The sequence below is a fragment of the Chenopodium quinoa genome, unplaced genomic scaffold, assembly GCF_001683475.1.
Source record: "Chenopodium quinoa cultivar QQ74 unplaced genomic scaffold, ASM168347v1, whole genome shotgun sequence".
Lineage (NCBI taxonomy): Eukaryota > Viridiplantae > Streptophyta > Magnoliopsida > Caryophyllales > Amaranthaceae > Chenopodium > Chenopodium quinoa.
Genome location: NW_018745410.1, coordinates 7,576,070 through 7,593,084, shown reverse-complemented (window position 1 = coordinate 7,593,084; position 17,015 = coordinate 7,576,070).

Genomic DNA, 17,015 nt, shown 5'->3' with positions numbered 1-17,015 from the left:
ATAAAAATAATTCAAATTTTACCGATTCGCTCAAAATAATCCCAACTTTTGATTATTTTTAAATAATCCGAACTTTAGGGGTAGTTCGCTTTGAATGGTCCCAACAGGTCACCCAACCTGTTATATCAAGTTACGGGGACACGTGGCACTACATGATTGGTTGAGTATTTTAATTTTTTATTTAAAAAAAAATTAAAAAGCAAAATACGTAATTCATTATGATTGGTAAAACAATTGAAAATGTGTTCAAAAGTTGAAAAAAAAATCCAATGTGAGAAAAGGAAAAAAAAAATTGCTTTGGACATAATACTTTTGGACTTGTATTCTTTAATGGCTTTCTTCCTAAATTTAAGAGGTGTGCACGGGTTGAGAATGTGTTAGATTGACTCTAAGATATGGTATGCTAAGGTAGTTGGCTAAGAACTTTGGGACCATAAAGCTCTAGTTCACTTGCTTGTGGTAAGATGGAGTTGCTCTCTATAGTGGATATGAAATCAAGAGTTAGTTATTGCTATCCCTAGTGAGGTATAATTGTTTAAGTCTTCATCATACTTTGTTGAGCGGCATATTTGGATCCTTGGCTATTGCATTCTCATATCTAGAACTTGACTATTAGCTCCCAAGATCGCAACTAAGCCACTTTAGGGGATGACAAAGACATTTCTCTTTTTATAGTATTAATTTTCAATTTTTGGATTTGGTTTGCATTTGCTCCTATAACTAGCCCATTTGAGCCATATATATTCTTTTCTCTAACCATAATACAAGTCTTCCAGCCTTGGTTTCACTTTAACTTCTACCTTTAGTTTGTGAAGCAATTTTGTTTTGGAGCTTGTTTTATTGTTTATGGTGCAAGTTTAGAATTATGAGTTCATTTGCAAAGCAAGTATGTGTTGTATATAATTTTGTGCATAAAACCAAATGCATTTTGAGAAAAAGTCGTCCAAAGTTAAAAGAGGCAAGGACATAAAAAATAAAAAAAAATAATTAAAAAAAAAAAAGCAAAAGCTTGGAAAAAGAATATATCGAAAAAAAAAGTAAAGAAGAATGTAAAGCACAAAAAAAAAGGTTTTGTTATTGTTGTTTTCCCTATTATTGTTATCTTGTGTTAAATAAGCTTGGGGGAAAGTTATTTAATAAGCATACTTGGTACTTTTGTTTTGGAATCGTTTGGATCTTGTGGAAGAAGTTCCACCCGGGCTTTACATAGGTTTACCACCAATTTCAAAAGTTCTCCACACCTTTACTCTCCTAGCCTATATGCTACAACCTTGAAAGTCCTTTTGATCCTAGAGGGTTAAGTCATTCAATGATGGAGGGAAATAGGAATCAAGCCTATAGAGCGAGTTTGCATAGCCAAGATGTCGGGTAACCTTCTCAATGTTTTTAATTTCTTATTTATTTTCCGGTTCCTTCGTGAATCATGAAAAGATAACTTGAAAGTGGATTTGAAACTAGTAGAGCGAACGTGGTTTGATTGGTTGGAACAAAAGGTGAAATGTGTTTCCTTAAGTTCTCTATGCTTAGCTTATGTTATGTTTCAATCAACCTTGGACATCTTAGAACGTGCATACCTTTATTATTTTAGAAAGATTGACATTCATTAGTGTTTGTTCCATCATAAAAGTCCACTCTAGAACACTTGTAACTTTTCTCTTACTTCAATTTATTTTATTTTATTTATTTATTGCCTTGCCTTGATTTTTGTCAAGAGTTATGGGTTAAACTCTTAGGACACCCTTACGAGAGCTTACTCGTCCTCTAGAGCAATCTAAGGGGTTTAAAGTGCTTAATACATACGCTAAATGTATTCGTGATTCCTGCGAAAGTGAGTTAGTGTATTGATGTGTCTATTTTATATAGTATTTTACCCCCGTCCCTCGGTCATAATTAGTAGTGTTTTTGGCTCTTTAGATCCACTTTTATTACTAATTGGTGTTTTCCAGTGTATTCGTAGATTTGGTTGACTTTTGCAGGGATTTATGCTTTTGGAGTATTTTCCCGAGATATTTTGGAGCAATCACGAGCATTGGAGAAACACGACCAGATTTTATAGCCCAAGGCCGGTTAGAGCCATCGAACCGGTGATTAAGGGCTCGGTATAGGTGATACCGGGGCATTTGGACCGAGTATTCAAGACCCAAAGAGGAAACCCAGATTGGCCCGAAGAATTGGAGCCCAATCGAAGTCCAAATATTGGCCCAAATGAGCCGCCCGGCCAAAAAGGCTGGCGCCCGGAGGCGCGCCCGGCCGGGCGGGAGAAGCTTGGTCTGGCGCCCGATGACGCGCCCGGCCGGGCACGAGATTAGTGTTAGAGTAAAAAAGGCGCGCCCGATCGGGCGGTGCCTCGCCCGATCGGGCGCGTGTATTTTTAGGAGACAATTAGCGTCGTTTTAATTTGTTTTAGTTTAGGATTTTTGTACGGAGTATAAATACTCCTACGTAATACGATTTTAGTATCTCTTCTTTCTTAGACTTTCTCTCTCTACTTAGTTCTCTCTCTCTTAATCTCTCTCTAAACTTTTGTTCTTAATTCTTTCATTAATTCCAGATTTATTTTGGTAACGATTTCTCTTCCCTTAATCTTAGTTATTTATTTTATTCCTTTCGTCATGATTTATATTATTACTTTGATTAGTTTAATTTTTAATATGTGTGAGTAGTTTAATTTCTAGGGTTTATGGGGATCTAATAAATAATACGAAGGGGGTAATTTATTGTCGTTGATTATCAATGCTAGATTAATTTCCTATTGATTGGATTAATGCTCTGTGACTAGATTAGGCCTATCTTTTATGCATGAGTTTGACAATATTTATTCAAGAATCGAGAGATGAGAATTAATGTTTAGGTCTAGTTTCAATAGGCAAGTTAATTTATAAATGGTTAAGTCAAGATTCGAGAGATGAGATTTAATACCGGTAAATTAATTGTGTGATTGTAATAAGTAGCGAGAGCCCTTTACAATCTGGTTAATTGATGCATTGATGATTGACTATTATTGATTATTGGTATTGCATGATAATTTCTTATTGGATTGTTATAATGTTTTACAATTGCGGCTTGTAAAAGTATAGCAATATTAAATTGATGAATCGAGCAGATGTTAATTTGATATTAAAGGCTATTTTCAATAAGGACTTAGATCTAGTAAATTGCGAGAGCCTGTTAGATCTATGTTGATTAATAAATTGCGAGAGCCTGTTAATCATGTTATTTATGCAATGTCAATGATTGATTACTATGTTTTACCCTGGAGTATTATTTATTGGTGAACCTACGCCCTAGATCCCTTTATATATCGTTCTCTCCCTACTCTTATTCTTTGTAGTTTAGTTTCATACTTAATTATAAATATTGGTCACTTAAATAATTTAGATTATAATAATTAATTAGAAGTAAAAAGACTTGTTTCCCTATGGAGATCGACCCTACTATCTACCTTAGTTAGTGATTTAGGTAATTATTTTTGATTAGGGGATACGACTTTACCCTGTCAAAATTTTGGCGTCGTTGCCGGGGACACGGTTTTATTTTTATTTTTGATTGTTTTTTTTTTTTGTAGTCTAGATTATTTCTCTTTTGTCTCAGAGAGCGTTAGTTCTCTGAGACAAATCTCATATTTGCTTTTAGTTTTTTGTTTATGCCCAGGTGTTCAAGATCAGGTTACATCCCATTCGATCCTGAGATCGAACGTTCCTTCCATAGACAGAAAAACTTCTACAAGCAAATCCTGGCGGATTCTGGTGATAATAACAATAATCACCGCGATCCTCCAACTGATTCTAGCAATTCAGAGACATCATCAGACACAGAATCAGAGATGGCGGCTCCAAAGAAGCTTAGTGATTATTCACAACCAAAGCTTACGAATTTTCCACATCTCACCCCTACTCCGGCTCTTGATGGGGTTCAATTTGAAATTAAACCTCAATTTATAACGATGATAGAGAGGAAGCAATTCAGTGGAGCCAAGGGTGAAGACCCAAATCTTCACATTGCCGACTATTGTCAATATTGTAACACCATCAGGCAAGCCGGGGTCACTCAAGACCAAATCAGGGAGATTCTCTTTCCCTTCTCTTTAACTGGAAAAGCTAAATTGTGGTTTAATGGCTTAAATAGAACTACACTTGGTATAACTGACTGGGAAACTCTTGTTTTGAATTTCTATAACAAGTATTATCCTGCAGAGAGAACAGCAGTACTACGGAGTGCGGTTCAGAACTTTGCCTAAGAAGCCGATGAGTCTTTATATGAGGCTTGGGAGAGGTTCAAGGACCTACAAAGAGAATGCCCCCACCATAATTTAGCACAATGGCAGTTAATCCAAGCCTTTTATAACGGCATTGGAAATTCCTCTAGAATAATTTTAGACTCTGCAGCTAGTGGGAGATTCATGAATCTCAATGTTGATGATGCAAGTCAGGTTATTGAAGATATGGCGATACACAATTCCCAATATGGGAATCCCAAAGGATATGCTAATAAGGGGAAACATAATGTCGACTCTGTATCCTTTTTGCAAGCTCAACTGACCTCTATTTGCCAAAAATTAGATAATCTGAGCACTACTAATGTAGCCAATGTTTCTGCGATTAATAATTCTAATGAGGCTTTCTGTGAAAATTGTGGTATTGTAGGTCATTGGGAGCAGGATTGCAGGAGTTCTGTGGAGCAAGTTAATGCCTTCCAATCTTATAGGCAGAATAACCCATACTCCAACACTTACAATCTTGGGTATCGGAATCATCCATACCTTTCCTACCGGAGCACTAATGTTCAAAATCCACCACCACAAGAACCACAGGTGCCACAGCAACAACAACATAAATATTATCATCCCAATGCTAGCCAGAAGAATCAACCACAACAACCCCCCTCATCTTCTGACCCTTCTTTGGGGGAAATTAGAGCAATGTTGGTCAATATGCAAAAGCACATGGAGAGCAGGGATGCGACAATTGATCAAATTCTAGCGCATAATAAAATTGTAGATAATCAAATTGCGCAACTCTCCGCTACTCTACAAGCACGCCAACAGGGAGCCCTGCCGGCACAGCCGACTAGGCCTACGGATCAAGCATTTGCAATTACTCTAAGGAGTGGTTCAAACTATGAAGGGCCCTCTATGCCCAGAGTTGATGAACTTATTTTATTAAATAATGCTAATCTTGATTCCATTAAACCAAACAATGTAGTTGATAGCCCTGCAAGGCTAGAGGATAATACTAACATATCTAATTCTACATTGCTGGGTACAACTCCAGAGAAGGTGGCTAATCCAGACAAGAATAAGAATGCTCAAAAGCCAATCATCAAACTTCCTTTCCCCAATCGTCAATTGAAGACAAACTTGGATAAGCAGTTTGGTAAGTTCCTGGAGGTGGTAAAAGATTTAAAGTTAACAGTCCCCTTTACTGAATTGATCACACAAATCCCCTCATATGAAAAATTTATGAAAGAAATTTTGACGAGAAAAAGGTCTATTAGTGAGGTAGAGACAGTAGCTTTCACTGCAGAGTGTAGTGCCGTACTTCAAAATAAGTCTCAACCTAAATTAAAAGATCCGGGTAGTTTCTCTATCCCTTGTCATATTGGAAATCTCTTGATTGATAATGCATTATGTGATTTAGGTGCTAGTGTTAGCGTCATGCCATTATCTGTGTGTTCTAAGTTGAATATGGGTAAATTAACAACTACCAATATAACTCTGCAAATGGCCGACCGTTCTTTCAAATACCCCCTAGGTGTTTTAGAGGATGTTCCCGTCAGAGTAGCTAAATTTTATATACCTGTGGATTTTGTTGTTCTTGATATGGCTGAGGATATGCAAACCCCAATTATTTTGGGTAGACCATTCCTTAACACTGCAGGAGCAGTCATAGATGTTAAAAGTAATAAGTTAACACTATCAGTAGGGGACGATAAAGTTGTTTTTAATCTGAATAATGCCCCCAAAAGCTCCATGACTGAGGAGAAATGTTTCAATGTTAATGTGGTTGTAAATTATTCTAACAAGCCCCAAGCTCTTGAAAAAGATCCCTTGGAGGCGGTATCTTGTGTTGCATCCTTTTCAGATGAGATAGAAAGATGGAAAAAGGAAGTCGATGCAATAGAAAGAGCACTCTACAATGTTGGTCTTGGTTTCGAGGATGAACAAGTGGAACCGATCGAGCAAGTTGTGCGAATCGAGCCTACAGTAAGTGTTCTGCCAGATCGAGTTGCAAGTGTTGAACGCAATGACAATTTGAAGCAACATTCGATCGAAAAAGGGTTTTTAGTGCGGAGCATTGAAGAACCCCCAATCCAAGTCAAGGAGGATCCACCAGATAAGGCGACTTGGCGTCCCACAGGTAATGTCAGGAAGCCGCATCGCAGCCTAAACATCGCTAGACCGGGTGAGAAACCACCCGATCAAGCGTTAGGCCAAGGATCCTAGAAATTGTACTTGGTAAGAAGGTCGTGCGGGACCTAGATAAACCAGCGCTTTGCGGGAGGCAACCCGTATTTTTATTGCTTTTTAGTCTAGTTTTTCTTTTTTTCTTTTTCTTATGAGAGGAGAGATGAGGGAATTTAATAAGTTTTATGAGTATTTGTACAAATTTGAAGGAAAAGAGTTAGCCAAATTTTGGAGAAAAGAAGAAAATATCGATTGGACAATTTAGTCTCGATCCCGATCGGGCGAATCTCGCCTGACCGGGCGCGAGAGCATGGTTCAAAAATAAAGAAATATCGCCCGACCGGGCGAGAGGCGCCCGACCGGGCGCAAAACTTGACGTTTACGGACTTAATTGTCCTCCTGATCGGGCAAGCCTCGCCCAACTGGGCGCGAGAAGGGAAGAATTTTGGCCTAAAATTCGCCCGATCGGGCGAATGGCGCCTGACTGGGCGCGAGAGCAAGACGAAATCAGGTAGTCAGATCGCCCGACCGGGCGAATGGCGCCCGACCGGGCGCGAGAGGTTACGGACATTTGTACATTCAGATCGCCCGACCAGGCGCGAGAACCAACCTCATATTTCTTCAGATCGCCCAATCGGGTGACCCATCGCCTGACCGGGCGCGAGTGACAAACGTCCCTTTTCTTCTTCTTTCTTTCTTCTTTCTTTATTCATTTCTTCTTTCCTCCATTACTTTCTCTCTCTAAAACTCAAATTTTCTCTAACTTCTCTCTAAGATTTCTCCTCCATTACCAATCCAAATTCAAAACTTTTTATATATTTGTGATCCTCTCTTCATCCTCTTCACTCTCATACAAAAAATTTTCAGTTTTAATCCAATAAATTTTCGACCCATTTCTTCCACATGGCTACAAAGAGGGCAAGATCCATTTTTGGTAGGAGCTCCAGCTCGAGGGAGGAGTACGACCCATACTTGCAGCTCCCGTATTGGCCGACGATCCGGATCGTGAGCCGGGAACAGAAAGAACGATTGGAGCATTTGGTTGGTCGTGAGGTAATCCCTTCTCGGTGGTTACACCGCCCTACCCTAGAATCATATGGTTTGTTTGATTATGTTAAACGATTTTTGAATGATATTGGCATGAGAAAATTTGTTGACATGCATTATCCTACATACCGAGAACTCACCTGTGAATTCTTGTCCACTTTTCATGTTGTAAGTAGTAGGAATGGGCCTAATTTATTTTTCAGGTTAAATAATAGAAATATTAGTTTAACTTTTGTTGAATTTTGTAAAATTTTTAAATTAAATTCTGAATTATCTCATCAGTGGCATGCAGATTATAAAATGGGTGATTTATATTATGCTTTGACTGGTTTACCTGCCCCCGACCCCCAACATGCTAGTACCAAACCCATTCACCACCCTGTCCCGAAAATCTGGCAAAGATTTGCGGGATTGTGTTTTTTGGGTAGGGCCGAGCCTCATAACGCTCAAACCAACGAACTAGCCATCATAGGACACTATGTATACGGGTTCAGGAAATTGAACATAGGCAGGTTTATAGTTCACCACCTGAGTCGGCATGCCACAACCAGCACCACTTCCAAGTCCCCTATCCGTTTAGGTGGCCTTGTCACTCGAATAGCGGTGGAAAAGGTCGGTTTTGTAGTAGACGGACCCCACCAGCTGACCAACTGCGGACCAGATACCTACATGACTGCTAGGTATTTTGAGGATGTGGGGTGGGTTAGGCCGGATAGCGAGCAGACACCCTTTTGGTGTATTCGGACTGGGAACGAGCAACCTTTGCCCATTTTCCCCCTTCCCAGTCCAGACTTGACCGCCTTTCCCCCAGGGCAACTTTCTTACACCTATGATTCTTTAGATGCCAACTCTAGGGGGCAGGCACCACCACCACCAGTTCCACCACCCCAGCCTCAGCCCGAGGTGGCTTTCTCGCCACCTCGTATGTCCCATTCCGTCCCCCACGTTGACTCTGACCCAGTTTGGGATTTTCAGAGCATAGGTCAGGCCCTAGGACGTATTGAGCATTCACAGACTGGCCTTAGGAGGATGGTAGGCTCTATTGACTAGAGGTTAGGGTACCTAGAGAGGAACCAGGGTAGAGCTCTCTACCCTATGTACGATGATTATGCTCGTCGGGGCAACATTCCCGACGACGCTATCCACCCTGACTGGTTTCAGCCTCCACCCCAGGGATACGATAGGGATCCCACTGCCCGTGGTATTTACACTGACTATTCTTCCTTTTTCGGGTACGGGCAGGACATTCCTTTCGGGGGATCGGCGGGGGGGAGTTTTCACGCTGACTATTTTGGTGGTAGCTCTTCTGGTGCAGGTGGTGCAGGTGGCAGTGGAGGTGCGGGCTTCGGCTCGATGGACGAGGATGATGAGGACTAGCTATGCTGGGCTAGTTTCCGAGCCAATGAGGACATTGTCTGATTCTGGCTTGAGGGAGATTTTGGTTTGGTATTTTTCTTTTTCTCTTTTCTTTTATTTTTGGTGTGTTTTCTTAGGTTAGATTTTTCACTTTCTAGGTTAGTTTTATTGCTTTCTTTATATTTAAAAATAAAAAAATTCAAAAATACGTTCCAATGAATTATAAATTATGCTTCCATGTGCCCCTTACTTGAGAAAATTGTTTTGATTCCTGGTATTTGATGATAAGCATTGTGGATTAGTTGATCATGATTTGATGTTTGATTGTCTTGAAACCTTAACATGCGTCAATTTTGTCCAATTATTTGTGAATATAGTGCTTGACTAGTTGATTTGGTAAGGAATGTGTGATAGTTCCATAGTTCCTGGTATGTCGATGAATTTGAGTATTGGTTTGCAACTATTAGTAATGTTTATATAATTCATTATTATGCACATTGTGGAGGACGAAGGCATTTGTTCTTTTAGGTAGCCTCCAGATAATGTAGATACATTTGTTCCCTTCTTGCTACCCATGTTGTTGCCTTGACTTTTTATTGTTTATTAGCCACATTACAAGCCTATTTTGCCCCATTGGTTACTAGTCCCAAGCTTGGCTTGGGGGAGCTATTAGTGAGTGAGGTGAGGGAGTTTGCAGTGTGCTATTTATTTGCACAGTTTGGGTGGGTTTCTGAGAAGTTGTTTCGTTGTTATTCATGTTTATTTTTTATGAGTTTGAGAGCTATATTTTCTTGAAAAAAATAAAGCATGATACTATGAAAAAAAAAATAGAGAAGTTCAAAGAAAAAAAAATGTGAAAAAATAAGTGAACTTCGAAAGAAAAAAAATGTTCAAATGTTCTAGTTGGAGGGTGATCAAAAGAAAAATAATTTTGAGCCTCAATGAAAAATTCAAGTTGAAAAATAAAATTTGTTTATTCACTCTACTTCTTCATTGTTATATCTTATGAGTGAAATTGTAAGTGTTGGGATTGTTTATATTGTTTGGAGTATATTTGGTTGATGTTAGAGTTGGTTATGTAGGAGATGTATGATCATTATTTATTTTTGATCATGGGAGTTATTAGGATATGGCTCCTTTAAGCATAGCTTTTCTCTCACTTAATCCCAAATTTATCCTACCTTTACGCTAGCTTTACATTACAAGCTTTAAAGACCTTCCGACCTTTGTGCATAGAATTGTATGATTGTGAAATTGTTGTTTATCAATGCAAGTTATGATTTGACATATTTCGAGTCGACTAGTAGGATTGAGAGTTCATTGTTTTAGACACACGAGAGTGTGAGTTGGGAGGACATTGTTCACATTAAAGGGGTTGGATGGAGAGCGATCGAGTACATCTTTTACTCGCCACAAAAATGAGAGTCGAGTGTGTGAGCACTAGTCTTGAATTCTATATGCTCTCGTGGTTTGCTATATTTGACAATTGTTAGGGAAGAAAGGTAATTGGATGGATTTGATTGGTTGACTTTGAAGCATGTTTATTTGATTTTCCCTGGATCGTTTGTGCTTGATTTGTACTTTTGGGGTGAAGCATATTTATTGATTCATTGATGAGATCTTTGCTTAGGGACAAGCGAAGGTTTGGATTGGGGGAGTTTGATGTGTCTATTTTATATAGTATTTTACCCCCGTCCCTCGGTCATAATTAGTAGTGTTTTTGGCTCTTTAGAGCCACTTTTATTACTAATTGGTGTTTTCCAGTGTTTTCGTAGATTTGGTTGACTTTTACAGGGATTTATGCTTTTGGAGTATTTTCCCGAGATATTTTGCAGCAATCACGAGCATTGGAGAAACACGACCAGATTTTATAGCCCAAGGCCGGTTAGAGCCATCGAACCGGTGATTAAGGGCTCGGTATAGGTGATACCGGGGCATTTGGACCGAGTATTCAAGACCCAAAGAGGAAACCCAGATTGGCCCGAAGAATTGGAGCCCAATCGAAGTCCAAATATTGGCCCAAATGAGCCGCCCGGCCAAAAAGGCTGGCGCCCGGAGGCGCGCCCGGCCGGGCGGGAGAAGCTTGGTCTGGCGCCCAGTGACGCGCCCGGCCGGGCGCGAGATTAGTGTTAGAGTAAAAAAGGCGCGCCCGATCGGGCGGTGCCTCGCCCGATCGGGCGCGTGTATTTTTAGGAGACGATTAGCGTCGTTTTAATTTGTTTTAGGTTAGGATTTTTGTAAGGAGTATAAATACTCCTACGTAATACGATTTTAGTATCTCTTCTTTCTTAGACTTTCTCTCTCTACTTAGTTCTCTCTCTCTTAATCTCTCTCTAAAATTTTGTTCTTAATTCTTTCATTAATTCCAGATTTATTTTGGTAACGATTTCTCTTCCCTTAATCTTAGTTATTTATTTTATTCTTTTCATCATGATTTATTTTATTACTTTGATTAGTTTAATTTTTAATATGTGTGAGTAGTTTAATTTCTAGGGTTTATGGGGATATAATAAATAATATGAAGGGGTAATTTATTGTTGTTGATTATCAATGCTAGATTAATTTCCTATTGATTGGATTAATGCTCTGTGACTAGATTAGGCCTATCTTTTATGCATGAGTTTGACAATATTGATTCAAGAATCGAGAGATGAGAATTAATGTTTAGGTCTAGTTTCAATAGGCAAGTTAATTTATAAATGGTTAAGTCAAGATTCGAGAGATGAGATTTAATACCGGTAAATTAATTGTGTGATTGTAATAAGTAGCGAGAGCCCTTTACAATCTGGTTAATTGATGTATTGATGATTGACTATTATTGATTATTGGTATTGCATGATAATTTCTTATTGGATTGTTATAATGTTTTACAATTGCGGCTTGTAAAAGTATAGCAATATTAAATTGATGAATCGAGCAGATGTTAATTTGATATTAAAGGCTATTTTCAATAAGGACTTAGATCTAGTAAATTGCGAGAGCCTGTTAGATCTATGTTGATTAATAAATTACGAGAGCCTGTTAATCATGTTATTTATGCAATGTTAATGATTGATTACTATGTTTTACCCTGGAGTATTATTTATTGGTGAACCTACGCCCTAGATCCCTTTATATATCGTTCTCTCCCTACTCTTATTCTTTGTAGTTTAGTTTCATACTTAATTATAAATATTGGTCACTTAAATAATTTAGATTATAATAATTAATTAGAAGTAAAAAGACTTGTTTCCCTGCGGAGATCGACCCTACTTCCCTATCTACCTTAGTTAGTGATTTAGGTAATTATTTTTGATTAGGGGATACGACTTTACCCTGTCATGTATATTCTTTCCCTTCTAGTTTTCTTTGTTTGTATAAAATGCATCACATTCCCTTGTGTTTCTTTTGTTTTGCTCGAGGGCGAGCAAAAGTTATGCTTGGGGGAATTTGATAAGTGTCATTTATGTCGGTATTTTTAGGAGTTTTCTAGTTAGTTTTTCATAGTTTTTCTATCTTTTTACTTGGTTTTAATAACGTTTTACTACATTTGTCATGTTTGTGTGTGAAATGTCATTATTGCTCAATTTTGGCTTTTCTTGCATATTTTGGTGGCTTATGACATTAGATTAAACTTTATTGGTTTACTCTTTTGTTTAGGAACACTTGGGTAAGTTCATTGCTCAAGATTGAAGAAATATAAAACATAAAAGAACAAGTAACGAAGAAATGTGCACTTGATTTGCAAAGATCATACGTCAAACGCCTATATCTTTTGATCTACAAAACATTTTGGGGTGATTCCAATTGGAGACAAAAGCTTATATCGAGAGTTTCCAATGACAAGTCATATGGCTAATTTCGATGTAAAACGTGGGAGATATGCTCATTTGAAGCTGAGTAGTTTGCCCAGTCCGAGAGGAGCGGGCGCACACCTGTGAGGAGCGCCCGCTCCAAACTTTTTGGAACGATTCTACCATATTTTGCTGCAGCTAGGAGCGCCCGTGCACAAAATTGGAGCGCGCTCCTCTACGCGCTGCTCGACTTGTTGCGGAGCTTCCTAGGCAATTTAGTAAGGGCTATAACTAGACTTTTTGCTCATTTTAGAGGGGGGATTTCATATTTTAGTAGTTTTTAGGTTAGTTTTAGGTTTGTAGAGAGAGAAACTCTCAAATTTTGGAGAGAGAAAGTGAGAAACACAATGGTTTTCATGGATTTTGGATAATTAAAGAAGGAATTTGATGATTTGAAGATCTTCATCTTATATCAATGAACATTCTTACTCTCTTTTCTCTTTATGCTTTATTTAATTGCTTTTTTAATCATGTTTGAATAGATTTCCTTCTACTAGGTGTTGAGTGAAACTTTGTAGTGGTTAATAGAGTTATTTGAGATAAAATTTGGGGATAATTGTGTGATTAAATTGATTGAATTGATGATGGCATGTTATTTGTTTTAGATTGGTTTGATCTCCCATGATAGCAAACTTTATTGCATATTAGTTCTAGTTTGACAAGGGATCGTGAACTAGAATTTATATATTTGATTGCATTTTGGGTAAATTTCTTCTATGCACCTAGTCAATGAGGGATCTAGGCTAGGAATTTGAGAGATTGCTCTTGAGTGTAATTAATTCCCATTTTAATTCTTTCTTTGCATGATTTTATTATCAATTGGATTCTCATTAACTTGTTAATTGTTCAAAGTGGATCTTTGCCCCTAGTAAACTTTATAATATCTTGGTCTTTATATGCGTGTTGTGTAGTTGTAGACACCCATTTGTGTCTCCCCAAAACAAAACCCAGTGATGAGTACCTTTCACGTCGAATCATAATCGAATGAAGTGAAAGTGTGGAAAGTCTAGTGTTGCGGATAATTTTAATTTCTTTGCTCTTCTCTCTGTTTTTGAAAACTTATTTTAAGAAAACAGCCAATCCACTTTGGTTGGTACATGATATGGTTCCAATAGTAGTGTAGTTGGATGGGGCTTGACAAGAGCTTTCCAACGATATATTATAAGCCCAATTCCAATGAATATTGAGGAAGTTATGGCCAATTTACTAAACTCGGCCCGGTTTGAGCCTTATATGCGGCCCAATGATCTAGGGGAGAGCCTAATATGATTTATCATTCCTAATGCAATTAGGAATGGTTTTATTCTTCTAGTTTCTTCTAGAAGGTTCTTTTCATTCCTAATTCAATTAGCATTGATAAATTGACTTTTGTTGACTTTTCAGAGTTTTAATTAAAATCAAATAGCATTTTTGCGGGAAATATACGATTTTATCCTCCTGTACGGCGAAACTTATTTGATTTGAGAAAAGCGCGTCAAAAACAAGCTTGGCGCCTGACTCCAGGCATTGGTGCCTGGATTTAGGCCTGGCGCCAGTTAGCCAGGGTTGGCGCCAGCTCTGTTTTTTGTGCGCCCATACTCTGTTTTGTTAATTTTGTCTTTTTGGCTGATTTTCTCTATAAATAACGTCGTAAAACTCCGTTTTCATTCACCAATTCTCATCAAAAATCAGTTTTAATTAATATTCACCTACAATCAGTTTTCATTCAATTAATTCTCTTATTGTCTTCTTTAATCATTCACAATCTTTCTTTCTTTCTCTTTTCTAAACTAGTTTTTATATACAAAATTCCGCATTAGGAAGATCTAGAAACACCTAGCCATATTCGAAGTTGCCTTCGCCCTAGACGTGAAAGGTTTAATTTCTGAGGGTTTGGTCCCAAATCTCTCTTTCAATTATTTAATTTAATTGTTGTTTTATTATTTTCCTTGAAGTTACTAACGTGTGTATTTTGTTATTAGAAAGAGGTACGAGGCATCAAAGTAAGTACTTTAAAGGTTTTAATTGATATTATGATGTAGAAATCTTGTTTATATTGTTATTATGATATTCCTAGTATCATGTTTAGGGAAAAGGTTATAATATCAAATATGCTTAATATGATTGTTGAGATGCTTCCTATGTTCTTCCTAATATTTATGATTGTTAGTATCATGTTAGGGTTAAAGATTTGATTTTTATTGCTTAGTGACATGCTAGGATTTGTTATTAATCTTGTTAATATCATGCCTAGGATCTTGTTGTTATTATGCTTTAATATTAACATGAACATGATTATGATTATAATTGTTATAATTTATGATGATTATGAATATTATTATTATTATTATTTTGATGATGATTATTTTATTTATGATTATTATTATGACTATTATAATGATTGGTTATTGATTATTATTATGTTGCTTGATTATATATTTATTTGTTATTGCTTGATCACCTTTTATGCATGTTTAAAGGGAATTTGCTACTTGTAATCACGCTTATTAAGATAATTAATAATCTTGTTAGGGTTAATATGATTATAATTCAAGTGATCGCCAATAATAGTTTATTTGTGCATTAATATTCAACCAACATAGATAAACAGGTTTAGGGTTAATCCTATTGATTGTATGTTAATCAGAAAGCGCACATGAATATGATCAGAATAAAGTAGAGGCCTATTATTAGGGCAGATTCAATCTCTTTTAGGTTGGATTTGTACCGTCATCCCCGAACCCTTATTTGGTTCTAGACCTTATGGAGTTGACAATCTCTTGGATCGTTAAGGGGTGTAACCTTCACCCTGTGAACAGTTTACAAGTTCCTAAAACTTGTTGGCGACTCTTTTGCTCTATCTTCTTCCCTTTTGGACGCCACCGTACTTTAGTGTATGATCACAGTGGGGTTCAAGCTAGGGGTTTAACGCTTGAAATTTATTCCCTACAGTTTTTGGCGACTCCACTGGGAGGATTTCTATTTTAATTCCTGAATTTGTTTCGGCAATGATTTAGAATGAGTGGATGAGACTCAAAACGTTCTAAGTATTTCATGTGCGTAATTTGATTAACATTATTGTCATATGCATAAAAAAGATCTCATTGGAAAGACCATCCGTAATGAGTAAAAAACATAGGATTTTACACGTAGGAAATTTGAGAAATATCTTTCACAACTAGGACCGAAATAACACCGCGTGAAACTGGAAAATTTTATCGAGCACAGAAAGCTGCTGAGGCATGTGGGAAGTAGCGCGAGAGGCCAGAGCTTGGCGCTAGCATTTTAGTCGTGGCGCCAGACGCCAGTATTGGCGTCAGGCGCTACAGTTAAAAGCTGGCGCCAGTCTCTGATTGCTGGCGCCAATTTCCCCCAACACCGAGCCAGAAATATGCGCTCTAATTTCGACCGGTTTTTCGTATTGTTTGCTCGATCCTACTTCCTGATTGAATTTTTTCTCACTTTTCTAAAACCCATATGTGTTCTACACATGGACATAACCCTCTAGGAATTCATTCTCCATCTACCCAATTGAACGCTCCGTGCAACAAAGGGTACATCCGAGATTGTTGAATTCACCAAGCATTGGAAGCGAGTTTTTTCTAAAACTCGCGGTGTCCCATCCACTCGCGCCAACCCTTCACGGTTAGGCTTCCGCGCGGTGCATTCGGACAATTAACCATGGACCCTCTATTAACTAAACCATATCCCGAACTTTAGAGAACTAGAGCCATGGTTAGGTTGCAAACTTATTGCATCATATTGTGCCTACTTGACTAATTGTGCATTATTTGTTGTGCATACTCTATGTGATTTTTTCCTAATCGTTTGTTTGACTTGTGTTAAGACTAAATAAACTGATTAATGACTAAAGGACTTTGTTTAATTAATTAATTAATTAATTTGAGCTAATAAATAAACATAAAATCGAGTCATAGTTCCTTTAAGTCAACCCGGTTTTTTATTCCCGTATACTGCACAAACGTCAACTTGTTTTGGTCATAGCCGGAGTTCTAGGAAGAACTACGAGTCTTACAGCATATGGATCTGTAGCCCCGAGTTTTATCTTTAATTTGGCGTTGGTTTCATCCAAATCATTGTCATAGATAAAAAGTTATGACTAAAATACCATGGTCTGTCCAGTTTAATGCATGTACGTGAAGTCTTAACTAAGTCATTAATTGAGTCTAGTCACATAGTCTAGCCGCATAATCATGACACGAGTCTTAACATGTCACCTACACTCACTAGTCCTAGCACACACTGTGAGTATATGTCACCATGACCATGTCTTAGGTCCATGCATGAGTCGGTCTTTTTTGTCATTTGAGTTGGGGGGTACATTATATTCCTAATTCTTCATATCCCCCCATCTACATCATTCTTCTTCACATTCT